Here is a 17,628-nt window from a genome sequence, read left to right as displayed (position 1 = left end):
GCCACAAGTAAATCAGAAAATTTTCGTTTAAAAAAGAACTAAAATCTGTGTCTTTATGATAAGATAAATGGAAGTTTTAACAAGGGTCCAAGTTCATGATTTCCTCAGGTTTAAATCTAGAAGATGATAAATGCAGTTTGCAAGAAAAATTAAGATATAGTAGTAGAGGCTTGCACCTCTCTTCCGATCTGACAGCTTGTACCTCGCTAAGAGGCCTACAGCTGGCACAGTATCAAGGTAATCAATAAGAAATGCAGTTCTGCTTTAAAATGAGACCGTGTATGCACTTAAAAAACTAGCGAGGTGGTGTTGCCTGAACACCACACTCATTATCATAGTGATCGCAAACACAGGTAATTCGAACGTAAGATATGACATTAATTGTAGACTCTGCATGGGACGACCCTCCTGGAAGCAAAATCATAAATTCAATAAACCAACGTCACGTCTTATGCGAGACTCATTCTGGTTCCAGAATGAGATTTTCACTCTGCAGCGGAGTGTGCGCTGATATGAAACTTCCTGGCAGATTAAAACTGTGTGCCCGACCGAGACTCGAACTCGGGACCTTTGCCTTCGGCGGGCAAGTGCTCTACCACTGAGCTACCGAAGCACGACTCACGGCCGGTACTCACAGCTTTACTTCCGCCAGTACCTCGTCTCCTACCTTCCAAACTTTACAGAAGCTCTCCTGCGAACCTAGTTCTGCTAGGTTCGCAGGAGAGCTTCTGTAAAGTTTGGAAGGTAGGAGACGAGGTACTGGCGGAAGTAAAGCTGTGAGTACCGGGCGTGAGTCGTGCTTCGGTAGCTCAGTGGTAGAGCACTTGCCCGCGAAAGGCAAAGGTCCCGAGTTCGAGTCTCGGTCGGGCACACAGTTTTAATCTGCCAGGAAGTTTCATATCAGCGCACACTCCGCTGCAGAGTGAAAATCTCTTTCTGGAAACATCCCCCAGGCTGTGGCTAAGCCATGTCTCCGCAATATCCTTTCTTTCAGGAGTGCTAGTTCTGCTAGGTTCGCAGGAGAGCTTCTGTAAAGTTTGGAAGGTAGGAGACGAGATACTGGCGGAAGTAAAGCTGTGAGTAACGAGCGTGAGTCGTGCTTCGGTAGCTCAGTGGTAGAGCACTTGCCCGCGAAAGGGAAAGGTCCCGAGTTCGAGTCTCGGTAGGGCACACAGTTTTAATCTGCCAGGAAGTTTCTCATTCTGGTTATTTAGTGGAAATGAAAGAAAATTGCTAGTGAATTTAAAGGATAATCTGTGCCAATCCAGGAAGTAAATTCCGATCACATAGTTTCCAAATACATTCTACGAAGTTGTCAAATCTCATTTACACCAGTGGCAAGTGGAATACACTTTCACAGCTGATATTTTTTTGAGCTGGCTCACAGTTGGGACACTTTCACTTCAAAGGCGCCGGTGCGCCAGGTGTCTCTGTGTTGACTCGGGCCTGAAATACATAATGTATACTCCAATGAGTTTTTTTCCTGTTCCAGTAACAAGGATGTGGGTCTAAAGAATAATTACAAATAATATCCAGATGCACTGACTCTAACCTGAACATCATAAATAAAGAGCAGGGTGAATTATTTGAGCGGATTTTCTTTTCAGTAGTGCAGCAACTATTTCTGATTTTCTATCTTACGTGTGAAGCAAAATAAAATGGTTATTCACCAAAGGCGATTCGTTTCTTTTATCATCATCAAATGCTATGCAGCTAGCATTATGAGTAAGTGAAACTTAAAAACAGTTTATCGTAAGAGTGATTTCATGGGCGCTAGCTCAAAAACTCGTACGTCCAGTTCCGTACAGGAAGAAACAGGTGAAATCATAAGTTGGAACAAGGAATTCAAGGCTCTGTCTGTGATGCCTAGAATATGCCATCCGAAAGAAAAACTGTCATTCGATCTAACAAGGTAGGTGTTTCAACTGCATGAGTCGTATTTGGAGGAAACATACATACTGGCTTCGTTGTGTGTCGCTGATTGCATTGGTCTTAGACCGTTGTTGAGCAAATGTCATGTTTCAGAAACACGTCACAGTACAGAGTGGTGTACTGTACGTTCATTCAGGCAGTTTCCACTGCTGTTGTGCCGAAGGAACTAATCGTAGTGCACTAGTGCGTACTTGTACATCCTAGATCAGTCTGGCATCATGCTGCTAAACATTCAAGTATGTTTAAAGTATAACAGGGATGCAGTTACGATCGTACTATAAATACATTTATTCTTCTACTTAAAAGATTTGACATGAATACGACAAACATTTGGTTTTCAGTCAACATGCGTCTCATCAGTTCAATTCATGTAGTTGATATTTTACAAAACTATGTGGCACAGTCACCTGTGTAACGTAATCCGATAATGGAACTGAAGATTTATTCGAACTCATTAACAATGAGTTCTTTGAAGACACATCTCGGATTGTAAATGATACGTTAGATGCTGAGGATGAGAACACTTTTAAGGATGGCTGTGCTTTCGCAGCCGCAGCACTTGAAAGTGAGAATGGAAAAGGTTGGTTCAAATGGCTCTGACCACTATGGGACTCAACTGCTGAGGTCATTAGTCCCCTAGAACTTAGAACTAGTTAAACCTAACTAACCTAAGGACATCACAAACATCCATGCCCGAGGCAGGATTCGAACCTGCGACCGTAGCGGTCTTGCGGTTCCAGACTGCAGCGCCTTTAACCGCACGGCCACTTCGGCCGGCTGGAAAAGGTTGTTCTAAAGTGTGTATGAACCGTCATCGCCAGACAGAGCTATACGAAATGAATTGACAGAAACCCCTACAGAGAGGTATAAGAAAATACCGGAAAGTTAAAACCGAAGTGTAATAATAAATATATATCGGTGACCGCTAACAAGTTTAATTGCACAAATAATGTAGTTAATAACGTGGACAGATTTTGCAAAACCCTCCAATATCATGTTAACATTCTTTAATAAAACAAAGAAATGTTCGAAAACTCTAGAGAATACAGAGGTCGAGGTCTGATTGTCCATGATTACAATTGAAGAAACTGGGGTATTATTTATGTCAAACAACGCAGTTGTGGGTGCCATGCATCATAAACTCTTTTAGACAGATTTAGAAGAAAAACTGCATATTTTCCCGAAAAATAACAAGTTTCGTCTGTACGAAAGGAATAAAGGACGAAAAACACATTCTGCTTCACTACCTGCACATAAGGGCAGCGCCTTAACCGCAGGCAAAGGGTAGAGTGGCAAAGTACTTTCAGTGCAAAATATGAAATGGTGAGTGGACGAACATAATAGAATGTAGGAGAAAAGCCCATGTATGCTGTGGTGACGTATGTGTCATATGTAACACATTATAATATTGCCTAACATCAAATGTCATTTGCTAGATTCTCGGTATAATTATGTACATTTTTTAAATGCAGAAATCCCTAAATGTGAAACGTATTCGAGCAGAAATAATCTCCCAATGAACCATTAAGTACATCCAGACATTTATGCATCCACTTCTTCAGGCAACACAAACTTATTCGCAGACCTGAAGACTGCATTAGAAATAAATTTATTTCAAAGGAATTAGATGACCGAGTATTAATAATGAAACTTTGTTCAAATTTTTATTAGCATATGTCTTTGACAATTTTGTAGGATACGATTAGTTATGCGTCGAAGTCCTGTGGATTTGTGACAGAGAAAACTGTAACGAATGTCAATAGCATACAAGAATCAGGGTTACGGGTAGGAAATAGTGATTGTGGTATCCAACAAACATCGTGAAGGCGATGCAGTAGTTAACTGTTTGTGCTCTTCTCAAAAGTTCTGCACGGTACATTTTGTAATAAGAACTCATTAGCACTTACAAGTGCCCGCCCGGTTAGCTGAGCGATCTAACGCACGGCTTTCCGGAGCGGGAAGGAGCGCCTGGCCCCGGCACGAATCCACCCGGCGGACTTGTGTCGAGGTCCGGTGAGCCGGCCAGTCCGTGGATGGTTTTTAGGCGGTTTTCCATCTGCCTCGCTGAATGCGGGCTGGCTCCCCCTATTCCGCCTCAGCTACAATATGTCGGCGATTTCTACGCAAACAAGTTCTCCACGTACGCGTATACCACCATTACTCTACCACGCAAACATAGGGGTTACACTCGTCTCGTGTGAGACTTTCCTGTGTGTGGGGGGGGGAGGGGGGGGGAGGGGGTGCACTGGAGGCCGAACCGCACAATAACCCTGGGTTCGGTGTGGGGTGGCGGAGGGGTGAAGTGGACTGCGGTAGTCGTCGTGGGGTTGTGGACCACTGCGGCTGCACCGGGGACGGAGCCTCTCCGTCGTTTCTAGGTCCCCGGTTAACATACAACGTACGTTACTTACACTCGTTATCGTATGATGCAGCAAAATGTACCAATATAGAAATACACATCGCATAGGAAAATTAAAAGTCTATATTTGTAGAAATTTTATACCTTATTCTGACTGCGAATGCATTGAACATTCGCACGAATAATCAGCATACATTTATGTACATGTGTATGAATGTACGCACGTTAAAGTACGAAAATAAATGTGTTCGTTAGCGCTTAAACAGTATTTTCCGATTCCTACAGTAGAGTATAATACGGAATTTAGATTCGTTAGGGTATAACACGGCCGTTTAACTATAAAACAGACATATGGCTCATGAATGCACGGCTTTATTGCTCCCCTAATAGGGGATCTTCACTACTGCGTTCACCGACTCGAAATCAGCCTAATATATGAGTTTCAACGAAATAAGACTCATAGAGTTGAAACACCTACCTTGTAAATTTTTTCTGCTAACACCGACACAAACCTTAGATTTTATGAATATACGAATTTACTGACTTATTTGTAGGCCACTTTTTCGTACTGTAGGGGTCCGCTTGCTGGGTGTGGGACGGAGTGACTGAAAAGATACTATATTGCTTTCGATTACACGTTTCTCCAACTTCAGTAAGGGACAGTTACGACCCAATGTGGCGTAGCAGGCCAACGATGGTCAGCACGTGGCTGGCCTCAACCCCAGATGGATGGTTCTTGCGTCGATACTCAGCGATGCTACAGTCACACCTGGGAAGCAAATCAGTGACTCGATGTAGGCCAAGGCTCTGACGTTATTGCTGTGCTCCTTCACACTGCGTTGGGCCTCTGATGTCGAACGCACATGCCCTGGTTACCAAAGTGTGGCTGGCATCTTACGCGGTGACGAGGTATGATTGCAATGTAGCGGGCATGACCCAGTGCCCCCTGGCAGAGGTCGGCGACGGGCGTAGGCGGCGGCTGGCGTAGACAGCAGCTCCGCTGCGCTGCGGCACCAAGGGTAGAGTTGGTGCGAGAGGCTAGTGCTCCGTCCCAGTCTTGAATCCGTGGCTGCAGCTGACGGTGCTCAGTCGCCTTGTCGTCTGGCGTAGTCCGATTGTCGTGATATTGCTGTTAGGCTTCGAATCCATCTGTCTCAAAATTCACATTTATGTCGCTCCGAACAAGAGAAATTTATTAACATCGAGTATAGATTTAAGTGTCAGGAAGTAGTTTCTGAAATTTCTTGTATGAAGTGTAGCTACGTATCGAAATGAAACATGGACGATAAATAGTTTAGACAAGAAGATGAAACGGTGGAAACAAGAAGATGGAAGAACCTTCCGAAACGTGGTGCTACAAAAGACTGCTCAACATTAGATGGGTAGATCACGTAAGTAATGAACAGGTACTGAATAGAATTGGGGAAAAGAGGAATTTGTGGCACAACTTGATTAGAAGAAGGGAATGGTTGTAGTACACGTTATGAGGCATCAAGGGATCACCAGTTTAGTACAGGAGGGAATCGTAGAGGGTAAACATCGTAGAGGGAGTCCAAGAGATGAATAAACTAAGCAGATTCAGAAAGATGTAGGTTGCAGTACTTACACGGAGGTGAAGAGGTTTGCACAGGATAGGGTAGCAAGGAGAGCTGCATCAAACCAGTCTGGACAGAAGAGCAGAACAACAGGCGCTCTAGAGCGCATTTGTTGCACTATTGCCCACTTACCAGTCACACAGCTCATAACATAGATAGCCCTGGTGTGGTGACACTGTCCGGCCCGTTCCAACTATTACAGTTGCACGGTGCAGGTTTCATAGAGCATGGCTAGCCTCTCTCGCAACTCTTTAGTGTACTTGTTGCTATAACCTAAATGTCACCACTCTGTGATTACCGGCCAGCAGTAGCTAATGCATCTCTCCGCAGCAACGTCTTACAAATTTCACTTTAGACTAGGTAATGGCGCTTCATTGCCCTCTCCAGTGGGAAGACCTAGCCCTCGGGTCTTGCTCGCAACCAGTTATCCACCTTGAACTGCTTCTGCCACCGAATTACAAAGCAAGTGACACACTTCCAAGAATATACTAGGCCAGTAATCTTAAATACTACACACTTCTTATACCAAATTAAACTTTGTGGCTGCTTGTTTTTAACTATTAGGTACCCCTTATTTTCACACCACATTTATTTTCCTAAATTTCCAGTATTACGTTTTATATCGCCTCTGCAGCATTCAATCAGGTTAGGCAGTGGTGCAGAACGCGTAGCAGGGTGTAAGAATTCCGTTCCCACGCTGCCTGAAATAGCCACTGGACGATCTGGCGTTGCCAGTAGACGGTGAGGTGTGGCGCTGTGGCTAGCTGTGAGACAGTTATGTCAGCGCATGTTACATAGGGAAATCACAACAAATCTGGATCGAATAAAGTGATTTTGTTTAAAAAATAATTACAAATAAAAGTCACTTATTCCGCTACAGATATTAGGAGGTGCTTAGTGGTCATAAGCACTTTCTTACAATAATAATACCACGCAACACAGCAGTCGTTTCTGTAACAAATGAACAATGTTAGTGGTAACGAAATTCAACGAACAGCTACGATGTTTCACGATTTTGAGTACGGGGTCTAGACTGCATCCCATAGTCGCCAGTCGCCGATAGGATGCCTTCCAAATTATTTCTTTCGTAAGACCACGCTCTCATGAAATTACTCGTTTCCATTTAGAAAGTTGTATGTTGTCTCATCATTATCAGATTACGGTGATTTCGTTAATAAACACATCATATGGACACCCAAAAAGATTATTACAAGTAATATAACTTCCACCGGCCGGTGTGGCCGTGCGGTTCTAGGCGCTTCAGTCTGGAACCGCGTGACCGCTACGGTCGCAGGTTCGAATCCTGCCTCGGGCATGGATGTGTGTGATGTCCTTAGGTTAGTTCGGTTTAAGTAGTTCTAAGTTCTAGGGGACTGATGACCACAGATGTTAAGTCCCATATTGCTCAGAGCCATTTGAACTATTTGAACCAATATAACTTCCGGAATCATTGCTTTGAATTAGAGTATAGAACTACACTTTCCATAGAATTCGATGGCACTGATACTGCTGTAGAGAGGGACATAAACCACGAGAGCTCTGTGGCAAAACAGGTAGGAAGAAATCCTACGCGGCCACTCACTAGCATAATCTTAGGAGGGGTTGTCTTAAACTATGCAAATGTCGGATGGAAATGCACGCCTCTTATGCCATCTTCTACGGAAGCGCTAACTAAACTGAGACACTTTATGAGGTTTAGTAAAGTGGCCGGGGGGGGGGGGGGGGGCTTACATTTGGCATCTCTTGAATTGGAAAATCCGATTGCAATTGGATTAATTGCAGCGGATGCATTTGATATTTTTTGAGTAGGAAACTGAGATCGCATTTGTATAACTGGCGGTGAAAGGTCCCGCTTATTGATTATTTTGACTTAGAATAGGAAGTGCTTTTCGACGGGAAGTGCAACGGAAAAGGAAGCAGGATGTGAACATTTAATCTATAAGGTAAATGAAATGGCGATTTGCGGGTAGCCACAATAAAACAGTGCACCTCGCGGACTGCAATAACTGTGTCGCTAATCCTAAGAAGTCTGCGTAGTAGAAAATACAGATCGCGTCCAAGGATTACGAACATTTCGCGAGTGAAACTTAACGAACGATCATCGAGAGAACATCTCGGTAGAGAACAAAAACGATGACGGCATTAACCGTAGTTAGGATAGCCACGTAACCAGAGGCAGCATCGCCTCGCACCGGGATGTCGCAGGAAGCAGGTCGTCTCAGCGCAGCGCAGCTGGAGGGGTGCGCTGGAGGGGCACACGCAGAGCTCCGCAGTTCGACGCACGGCGAGAAATCTGAGTCTTACGTGAACCATAGGGTACTGAAACCTACCTCAAGTAAGTTAAAATTCATTTCGTGTGCATAAAGATGGCATTAATGATATTTAATGTTGCTTAGAAGCGCTAGAGTAGGTCATGACAACTAGAATGACTAACCTAAGTAATAGTAGAGAGCAAAATCGGGATAAAGCAAACACAGATTTACCAGAGAATGGTGATATGTTTCCGTTTGCTAAATCTAAGGAAGGATCAGGAATTAAATGAGTAATATAGTAGGAAACAAAAAGCAGGCAATGCCATTAGGGATTTTAGAACCATCAGAAAACATAAAGAAAGGCACATAATTTAACATGCGGAAAATGTTTTCAGCTCTGATGAATGAAGTAGATGCGACGAACAAGAAAATAGAAAAACCTGCTAGGAATACTAGCCAACAGCAAATAAAAGTCATTCAGGAAACCAAGAAGCTTGTGATGGGTAAAATGAATACATCAGGAGACTAGAAAAAGATTTAGAGAAGTGTATTAGAGAATAGGTGATGTAATAAAGGGACAGAGGGCTATATCTAATGATTTGTGGAAAAGAATAACTATTGGAGAAGGCACAGTGGTAATTCATAGTAGACTTATTAATGAACTGCAACCGAATATTAAAATTCTGGACGAAAATTTCACTGAAGAGACTGAAAATCATGATGTGCCAATCTACAATATAAAAAAAATCGATGAAACTGGTTCAGCACCGTCTAAAAGAATAGATTCTGCACATAACTTCGTATAAACCAATACTAAAGAGATACGTAACAGTGTAGCTGGTATTCAGCAGGTATTCAGTGATTTTACTGCGAAGAAGCAATGATATCGTTGCTGAGACGACAGACAAACAGTTAGGTTCAAAATTTTAAAAAACGCTTAGTGCAGCGGGTAATAACAGTGGGAACAGTGGCAGTGAGGGCGACTGTTTGAAAGTGTGTAGGTTCCGTAATTCCGTAACAAAATCGAGACTACATTCCATGGCGTTTGTAAAACATTTTTAAGGTATATCAACTGAGAAATGTGACGACAGGAAAATAAGAGCATGAGTCACCATTAGAATGGAAAGGGATGCCCTGTCATGGTAAATGAGCACAGGAGTATCTTGCCAGACATACGAGGAGCTTATTAAAAAATTGTAAACGAATGTTTGTCTAACAGTACATAATGTAACGCATGAAATAGTATTTTTCAGGGGAGGAATCTCTTGGGCAGTGGGTGTGACTCAAAGATTACGCCCAAAGTTTCTGTGAAAGAATTAGTACCTAGAATACCCACTCAGTGAAGAAGATCCTACTACAGTATTAGCCAAGCTAATAGTGAGTGTACAGGAAAAGTTGGTAGGAATTTCTAAACAGACAACTGAAGGTATTAAGCAAGCGTTAGATCAGTTAGATGCTTTGTCAGGAGAAGAAGCAACCAGTGAAGGTTGAAGAAGTGTGAATTGGAGGTCAAGAGAAAATGGAAACATTTGGGGTCGTAATGGCACCTGCAACAGGCAGAAGATGTGCTTTGTGGGTGCTGCACACTCTTCTAGATTTTGACGGAGATAAATTAACGCTGCAGCGTTCCCCTTCGGTACGCTAGTGTAGAAGTTAGCATAGGAACAACTAAGTAAGAAATCTGTGAAATTCGTACGTTTTTTTAAGTGTAAAATCCTAGTTCGGAATCTCTCTTTATGCGGGACCGCTTGTGCAAGATACCTGCCCAGATTTGAAATTCAATATTCGCATATTTTACCGTTCGCATCGCTTCGGCAGTATCTTTCACCGACTATATCAATAATCGTTTGTCCTCTGATATATTGTGAAATTTCGAACATTTGCGAGTGCCACTATAAACGACTGCTGTTATCCTCAACTGTAGGCTTAAACTTATTTGTGCTCTTCTAACATTTTTGATAACACTAAGTCTGTCCTCATTTAAAGCAGTCGTTCTCTAATTTCCTTGTATAATTACGTGAGAAGTAGGTTATTTAAGAGAATTTTCGAACGCTTTCAAACTTTATTTTAGTATGTTATCGGTACGAGTGTTTTGAGACAACTTATTTCGTAGAATATCAGCGTTTGTGAGTCACAGCTTCTGCCAAAGAATATATCACCCAGAATTTCATTGTCTATAAGAACAAATAAAGGTGCATTTTTAGACTATTCAGAAGTTACCATTGCTCTGTGCATAATCTAATTTGCAGTAAATAAGAGTTTCTTCATTTTTTACTGTAGCAGATATTCTAACGAACATATTGAGTTACATACAGTTTTCCCTTAAAGAGAAGTATATATTATCTACAGTTACCGTAAATTAACTCTGTTTTAGAGTTTGCTATTAACTATAATTAACCCGAAAAATGTTTAGAAAATCAGTAATTTTTACCACAGGCCTTTCTGTTGCATTAATCTAAATCTGGTTTTACGTATTCGGTTTAATTCTTATAGTGTATTAGTAATTTGCTTAGCTCAAAAAACGTAAAAGATAATCAGCAGGCTGAGTTTAAAATTGTTTGTACACTGTCCTGTGACCCATGGCACCAACCAAAATGGAACCCCACTGTGAATGCTGTTCTCGAATACGCAATGAGATGGTTGATGTTCGGATGTTCGTTCGTAGCTGGAAGTAGTCCAGACTACTGTCAAACAATTGCAGCTGCGGCGCGGCGAATAGGTGCACTGGAAGAGCTCCCGAAAGTCATATACCTATGGTACTGGTACCAAATAAACAGTCTCAGACAAAAAGAAAGTCGGAGTCGATCACTCAAGGTGGCCAATGAAGTCGATCGCCCTTAGGATTTTAAGTGGGCCATATGCACGATGTGATAACACTATGGAATGAGCAAATGTCTGGATGAAGTGTTGTCGTTTCCTTGAGAAACTGCAAGGCTGTAACTGTTCGTGGAATAGTGGTAAACGTCGCGTAACGTAGCCAGGAAATAGAATGATCGAACACATTTCATTTTTTTAATCCGATTTCGGTTGCCTGCGAAAGTAGTCACTCGGATGCAGCTCAAAAATAACAGTCATTACTTTGCAATCCACATCTAATTCCAGAATTCTTCAAGACAATTCATCCACACAGGTCGCGGCTATCTCAAGACCAAGTTTACGCTAGGGAGTTTCCTCGCCCTACAGCGGCCGCTGGCAGCCGGCTACCGGCCGCACACCACTCGCTAGCTTCGTTAGGTGTAGTATGGCTAAGTGAAACCGGCGATATTGTCTTTATCAACCGTTATTTTCTAATTTCAAGTTCTTTTATCTTGCTGTTACATGTTGGACTTTGCGTACCCGAAACTTACGAACGTTGTTCAAGAGTTGGAAAATAGAGTCCCAAGTGGAAAAAGTTTAACACTTGCAACATATTGTTTTCCCTGGGTTTACCAAAAAAGACAGCAAGGCAGGTCTGAACACTTGCACTGTGTGTGGAGCGAGTAATTTATGGCTGAGCCGTAAGGAAAGACATCTCCTTGGCCAAGATTTTGCAGGTGGTGGCATAAAAAGGATGTTGTGCCATACGAAACCCCCCCAGGGCCGTGTCTATCGCTGCCGGTGTTTGTTTCAAACAACTAAGAACTGCGATTCAGCCTACCATGGTAACCTGACCACGAAAGCCCATTTTAATAAAACATAACGTACTGTAGCACGAGGATGCTTATAATAGCTCGCATGAATTAGATATCACTCATTCTAGACTACGAAACAGTCTGTGTTTATTTGCTGTCCTATGTCAAACTGAAACAGTACGCAAATTTAGTATTCCGTAGCTATAATTTGTGTACTGATTTTGGGTCTCACTGCTTGCGGCTCTTTTCATGAAGCGGCTAAAAAATTAGGCCTCTCAGTGAGACAGGAAGCTTGATTGAAACCACCCAGCACTTACGGAGCGAGCACGTTACCTAACTACAACTAAAGCGCTGCTAGGGTTGCCGCTAAGAGATTACGCCCAGTTTCCACTTGAAATGACGTCCCTGGACTTAAAAGCACAACGTGAAACACCGATGTCACGCCTTTAAAGAATATAACTCAGATTATTCAGTCAAACCAACAAGAAAACATCAACTGAATTTTTCAGCAGTTTGCTATGTCATCAAGAAAGTAACTCGGCAGTTACACCGCTACTAGACATATTTTACGTTGTTGCCAATTTTCAGTCATATTACGAGCAGGAAGAATTCGTTCCATCACACGATGTGAAGCATGAAGCGGGAGTGTGCATCTCTTGTGTCTGAAAGACACTGTGAATGGTGGCCTGAATACCACAAGTAAATGTCAACGGATATTACAGCCTTCTTACTAATAATACTCAGTTGCTCAGACTGCATATGAAATATCATAAATCATATCTGTCACACTTACTTCTGTTTTCCTGTCTTAAGCACATTGGAAACTGAAAAGCTAATTAACCAAAGGCAGTCCAGAAGTCTGGAGCGTTTCAAGTTTGATATACTGCATAAGGTACGAGAAAGTAACAAGTCTTTTGGTCAATGCAAACTCTGGAAATGTTTTCCTTAATAAATCTGTTATAGGCATGGTTTCCGAAACAGAATAGAGCAAATGAAAGTACAGTTCAGCTTCCATTTCACAACGTGAACTTCCAAGGAGAGGCTTCTTAGGCTACGAATAACGTTGCTTTACAAGCGAAGAATTAGCTGAAGTGTGGGCTCAGAAAACTATCCCTGGAGCTGGCGCGTGGCGGCATAGAGTGCCGCCAAATTTGTTTTCGTTCAATAATTACGTCAGCGCGCCGAGCACACAACAGAGGTGCTAGATATGTTTCGATTGTTTAGTCACACGCCAAACTGCGTTACTGCGCCGTCATTGTACCCACCATAACAGCTGTGACTCACCTGTGAAGTGGACGACTGCACCGAGCCGGCACTGCGTGCCGCACGCTCCCGGTAATGTAAGTACATGTAGCCGTATCTCTGACGAATGTTTTGATGATTAGAAGCCTTGTTTTACAACTCTGAGGGTGAATGATGATTTAGTTATTAACATTGCTTTGGTATTAGAATTATTTTATAGTCTCCCAGGTCCGCACAAAGGAAAGGACTAACACCAGAAGAAATTGAGCGTCCTCTTCTGCAATCATCTGACGAAGAAGATTACGCAAATTTCTCTGACAGCGATGAAGAAGCAGAAAGAATTGAAACTGCAGATCATTCCAGCGAATCTGAGCAGTCATGCATCGACGGGAATGAAGTGAAAGGAATGCCACATGATGATTGCCATTTTTTATTGGTAAGGACCAAGAAACTTTGTGGATAAATAATCCGTTAGGACTACCAGGGAAACCAAAACGTAGGAATATAATCAAAGTCCCACCTGGTCCGAAACGCAATGGTAGAGTGGCTAAAACTGAAACTGAAAGTTTTCTCAAATTGTTTGATCCTGAGATAATTGATTATGTCGTTGCAAACACAAGCAAGTACATAAATAACAAGAGATCATCTATGAATTACTAAAGGGCTAGAGATTGCAAAACTACTTCTGCTTCTGAAATAACGGCTCTTTTAGGAGCACTGCTTCTCATTGCTGTGCAGAAAGGAGGACGCACAAATGTGTTAGAGCTGTGGGTATCAAATGGAACAGGAATGATTATTCCAAGGGCAGCATTTAGCTACAAGCGCTTTCTGTTCTTGCTCCGGTCACTCAGGTTTGATGATACTTCTACAAGAAAAGAGCGACTAGCAACTGATAAACTTGCTGCCATCCGCAATCTCCACTCAGCATTTCTGAACAACTGCAGAAATAACTACAGTCCAGGGGAGTTCACAACCATAGACGAAATGCTTGTCCCATTTCGCGGACGTTGTGGTTTTGTTCAGTACATGCCCAATAAGCCCGCTGAGTATGGATTGAAGTTGTATGCATTGTGCGATAGCAAGACATTTTATATTTTTAATTTTGAAGTATACTGCGGCAGGCAGAATCCTGGACCATATGTCGCATCTAACCAGCCAATGGATATTGTGAAGAGATTGGTTGAGCCAATCAAGGGAACTCTCAGGAATGTAACTAAGGACAACTATTACAGTAGTTACCCTGTAGTCTAGCATCTTTTAGAAAATGCGCTAACGTTCATTGGAACATTGAAAAAGAACAAGAAGGAAATTCCTCCGGAATTTTTGCCCAACAAATCGCGAGAACCTGGAAATGGTCTTTTCGGATTTCAAGATGACTTCTGTCTTGCTTCATGCTAAACAAAAAGGAACAAGGCTGTCCTTTTCCTGTCGTCAATGCATGAAACTGCTGAAATCGACACCGCTACAGGCAAGTCTGTTGTAAATTTGGACTACAATGCAACAAAAGGTGGAGTCGATACTGTGGATAATATGTGTACATCGTACTCCACACAAAGGACCACAAGAAGATGGCCCTTAGCATTGTTTTTCGTTATCAGGATATTGCTGGGATAAATTCCCAAGTCTTGTTTTTTGCCAACAATCCAGAGAAATATTCAGAAGAAGAACCTACCTAACAAACCTGGCCTTGGCTCTGATGGACTGCCATTTGAAAGAAAGGGCTCAGCTCTCTACTCTACCATGAGATATTCAAGGATTTCTGTCACCTCATCAATCAATTTCCGCCAATCACGATGAGACTGAAAGAAGCTGTTGGAGGTGCCATCTTTGTGGCGGGAAAAAATAATAAAACTACTGTCACTTGCAATAGCTGCAAAAGATTCGTTTGCAAGCAACATTGCCACAATGTTGTCACATATAATGATTGAAGAGCTTCTCCTGAGGAAGAAAGTGTGTGATTCTTGATATGTATTTACTGACTGCCTTATTCTTTATTATTGCTACAAAGTTTTTATACATATTACATGTTTTTGTAAGACTTGCTTTAACAATGGTAAACAATCGAAGCATATGTGTGGTTACAATTTATTTAGAATTTGTTATTAAAGTAGCGCTTAGGAAATATCCTGGAAACGTATGTCAGGTATTCTTTAACAATTTTAATTTTCCCATGCACCTTGGATATATGTATACAGATCATATTAAAAGTTGCTGTTAAGAATGATGTTATAAACAATAAATAATTAATTCCACCAAAAAATTACAGAAACTCCTTCTTCATGTATTTAAATGTAGGCGGCACGGAGTGCCGCAAGCGCCAGCTGAGGCAACGATCTTAAGCGCGCCTGCCGCAGGGCTATATAAAAATTGACACTAGCGAATATGTGCAGTGTTAGTTTGATTCGAGCTGCTGCTAACGTCAAAGAAGAAGCAGTAATCATCAGAAAAAGGAATAAGAAACGAAAAATGCACACAGTGATGTTTAGAATAAGTCACCCCTAATGCAGTCTGCCATCAAGCCTGTAATAGTGAAAGAATGGCAAGTATCTACTTATAATGATTGCAGCAGAATCACTGAGAATGTTTTTTGAGTAAAAGCGAAAAGATACCCAGATAACAATGGGTTCACGATGCTGAGTGCTGTGATAATTTTCTATGCAGTGCTTCACAGTCGGTGCACGGTGTTATTAACTGAGTCCTGATGGTATCATTATGAACGAGGCCTCTATCCTGCCACAATATTCAGATGAGAATTATCAGGGTGTAATCGACGGCACAAATGGACAGACAGTGCTAATAATTGCCGAGATTATCTATACGGTGCTGATTAATGACGCTAAACTACCACTATGTCGGATTCTAGCTCAGACTTATTTTCTGCTTATGAGAGAGTTGATCAGCAGCGAGTGAGTAGCATCCACACATTGGTACCACCTCACACGTAACATAGTCCAATACAATACCAGTTTTTCGCAGTGAAATGCCGTATCCTCGCGTCATTCTGGCAGCATCTTTTTTCCCTTTGGTCTTTTTTTCCTTTTGTTGCTGGAGACTGTCACTTCGTTTTGGAAGCAATAAACAGCTGTTACAGTCTACCACACAATAATTAACACCCGCTCCCTCCATGGCCAACCACAATAATCGTGGATGTATCTTAAATCGTGACACTGGAACAGTTTCATGCCTAGCTTATGAGCTTCTTGTTGTCGGCATCTTTGAGTGGTTATTCTATGTTACTCTGAAGATAACGACGTAATGTAAATACTAATATTTTATTGTGGTGCACATCGGATGTCTCTATTCATCCACTGTCACCATAAAAAATGCAGGAAAATGAGCGATTTCAATGCTCTTATTATTTGTAAACAGTGTTATAGTTGTAACTGGCAGTGAAGTTTGGCAAACTCCATTAGTCATCTAACGACTATAAATTCAAGTGTTTCATAGGATTCCCCTCGATAATTTCGTTGTGGTGGTTTTCAATTAAAACAGAGGAAGGGGGAAAACATCTGGCTTTACAGATACGTTTGTAGTGGGATCTGATGTTATGGGTACAGTTGTAGCAATACATCGTATCGTCGAGAAAGTGAGCATTCTCTCATTGCTTTAGTACAGGCTAAAGCAGAACTTACCTCTTCCAACAATTTATTTTACGTTTAATTTAATGTATTCCAACCCATTTCGAGCACGGTTTGCTCATCATCAGGCGTTTATGCATACTGAAGTTTGTTACTTAAATATAAATGTCCTTAGCATAGAACTGTTTTGTCCACTGTTCGCTGCTGGAGTGGCTATAGGAGTATTTGAGTGGGAGCAATGTCAGGGAGTGGCCAGAAATCTATTGCCAGCGGTGCCTTCTGCTAGCGTGGAGCAGTGTCTCGTCATTTGACGTAATTGAAATCACGGACTGTATGCTTTGCGAATAATGTTTCTCCCATCTTTGAGTTGCGATAACGTGTGACACCCTTTTCATAAGTTAGTTGTTCATTTACTTTTTTGGCATCCCACGCTCCATGTGCATTCTTGGCATGCTGGTTGAGTGCTTTACGACTTTACACTAATGCAACGGTTAATCTGACACTGATTTGGCACTAATTATTCCACGAATTTGTGGTCGTTAAACTTAGGCTCAACTGAAACAATGACTTAAGAAAAAAGAAGGTATCCATACAGTAAATAACGAGAGACATTGTAATTTACTCGTAAAATGATCACCCTCTAGGCTAAACGGAAACTTTAATTTTCCAACGCTCTATTGCTTTGTATCCACAGATTATTCAGGCATTAAAATTCCAAACAAATATATAATTAACTACCGTAACTCAGCTCCAGTGCTAAAAGTCCATCGACTATCATTGGATTTCCAAACACTTCTCAGACAGCTCTTTGTATGTAACTGTTTTACAGATAATGTATGCAATGGGACTTTGACGGCATCTTTTCGTTGGTCATTGCCTTGTGATGCACCTATAAAATGTTAAATACGTGTGACTCGAATTTAAACATTTATTGATTCAACTTATTGTAAAACAAAGAACCCATGTAATGACTGTCATTTCAGTTGTGTTACAGTTATATGCAGAATTAATGCGTTTATCATGAGAATTAATTGTGTTTAATTAGAACTAATGAGGTAG

General features: G+C 41.7%; 1 non-coding gene across 1 annotated transcript; it reads right to left on the bottom strand.

Moving 5' to 3' along the window:
• Positions 1-540: 540 nt before the first annotated feature.
• On the bottom strand, positions 541-614 carry Trnar-ccg. Its single transcript has one exon. It is a non-coding gene; the product is annotated as a tRNA-Arg (tRNA).
• Positions 615-17,628: the final 17,014 nt, after the last annotated feature.

This window comes from Schistocerca piceifrons, chromosome X, assembly GCF_021461385.2.
Source record: "Schistocerca piceifrons isolate TAMUIC-IGC-003096 chromosome X, iqSchPice1.1, whole genome shotgun sequence".
NCBI lineage: Eukaryota > Metazoa > Arthropoda > Insecta > Orthoptera > Acrididae > Schistocerca > Schistocerca piceifrons.
This window is presented reverse-complemented; position numbering and strand designations above follow the sequence as displayed.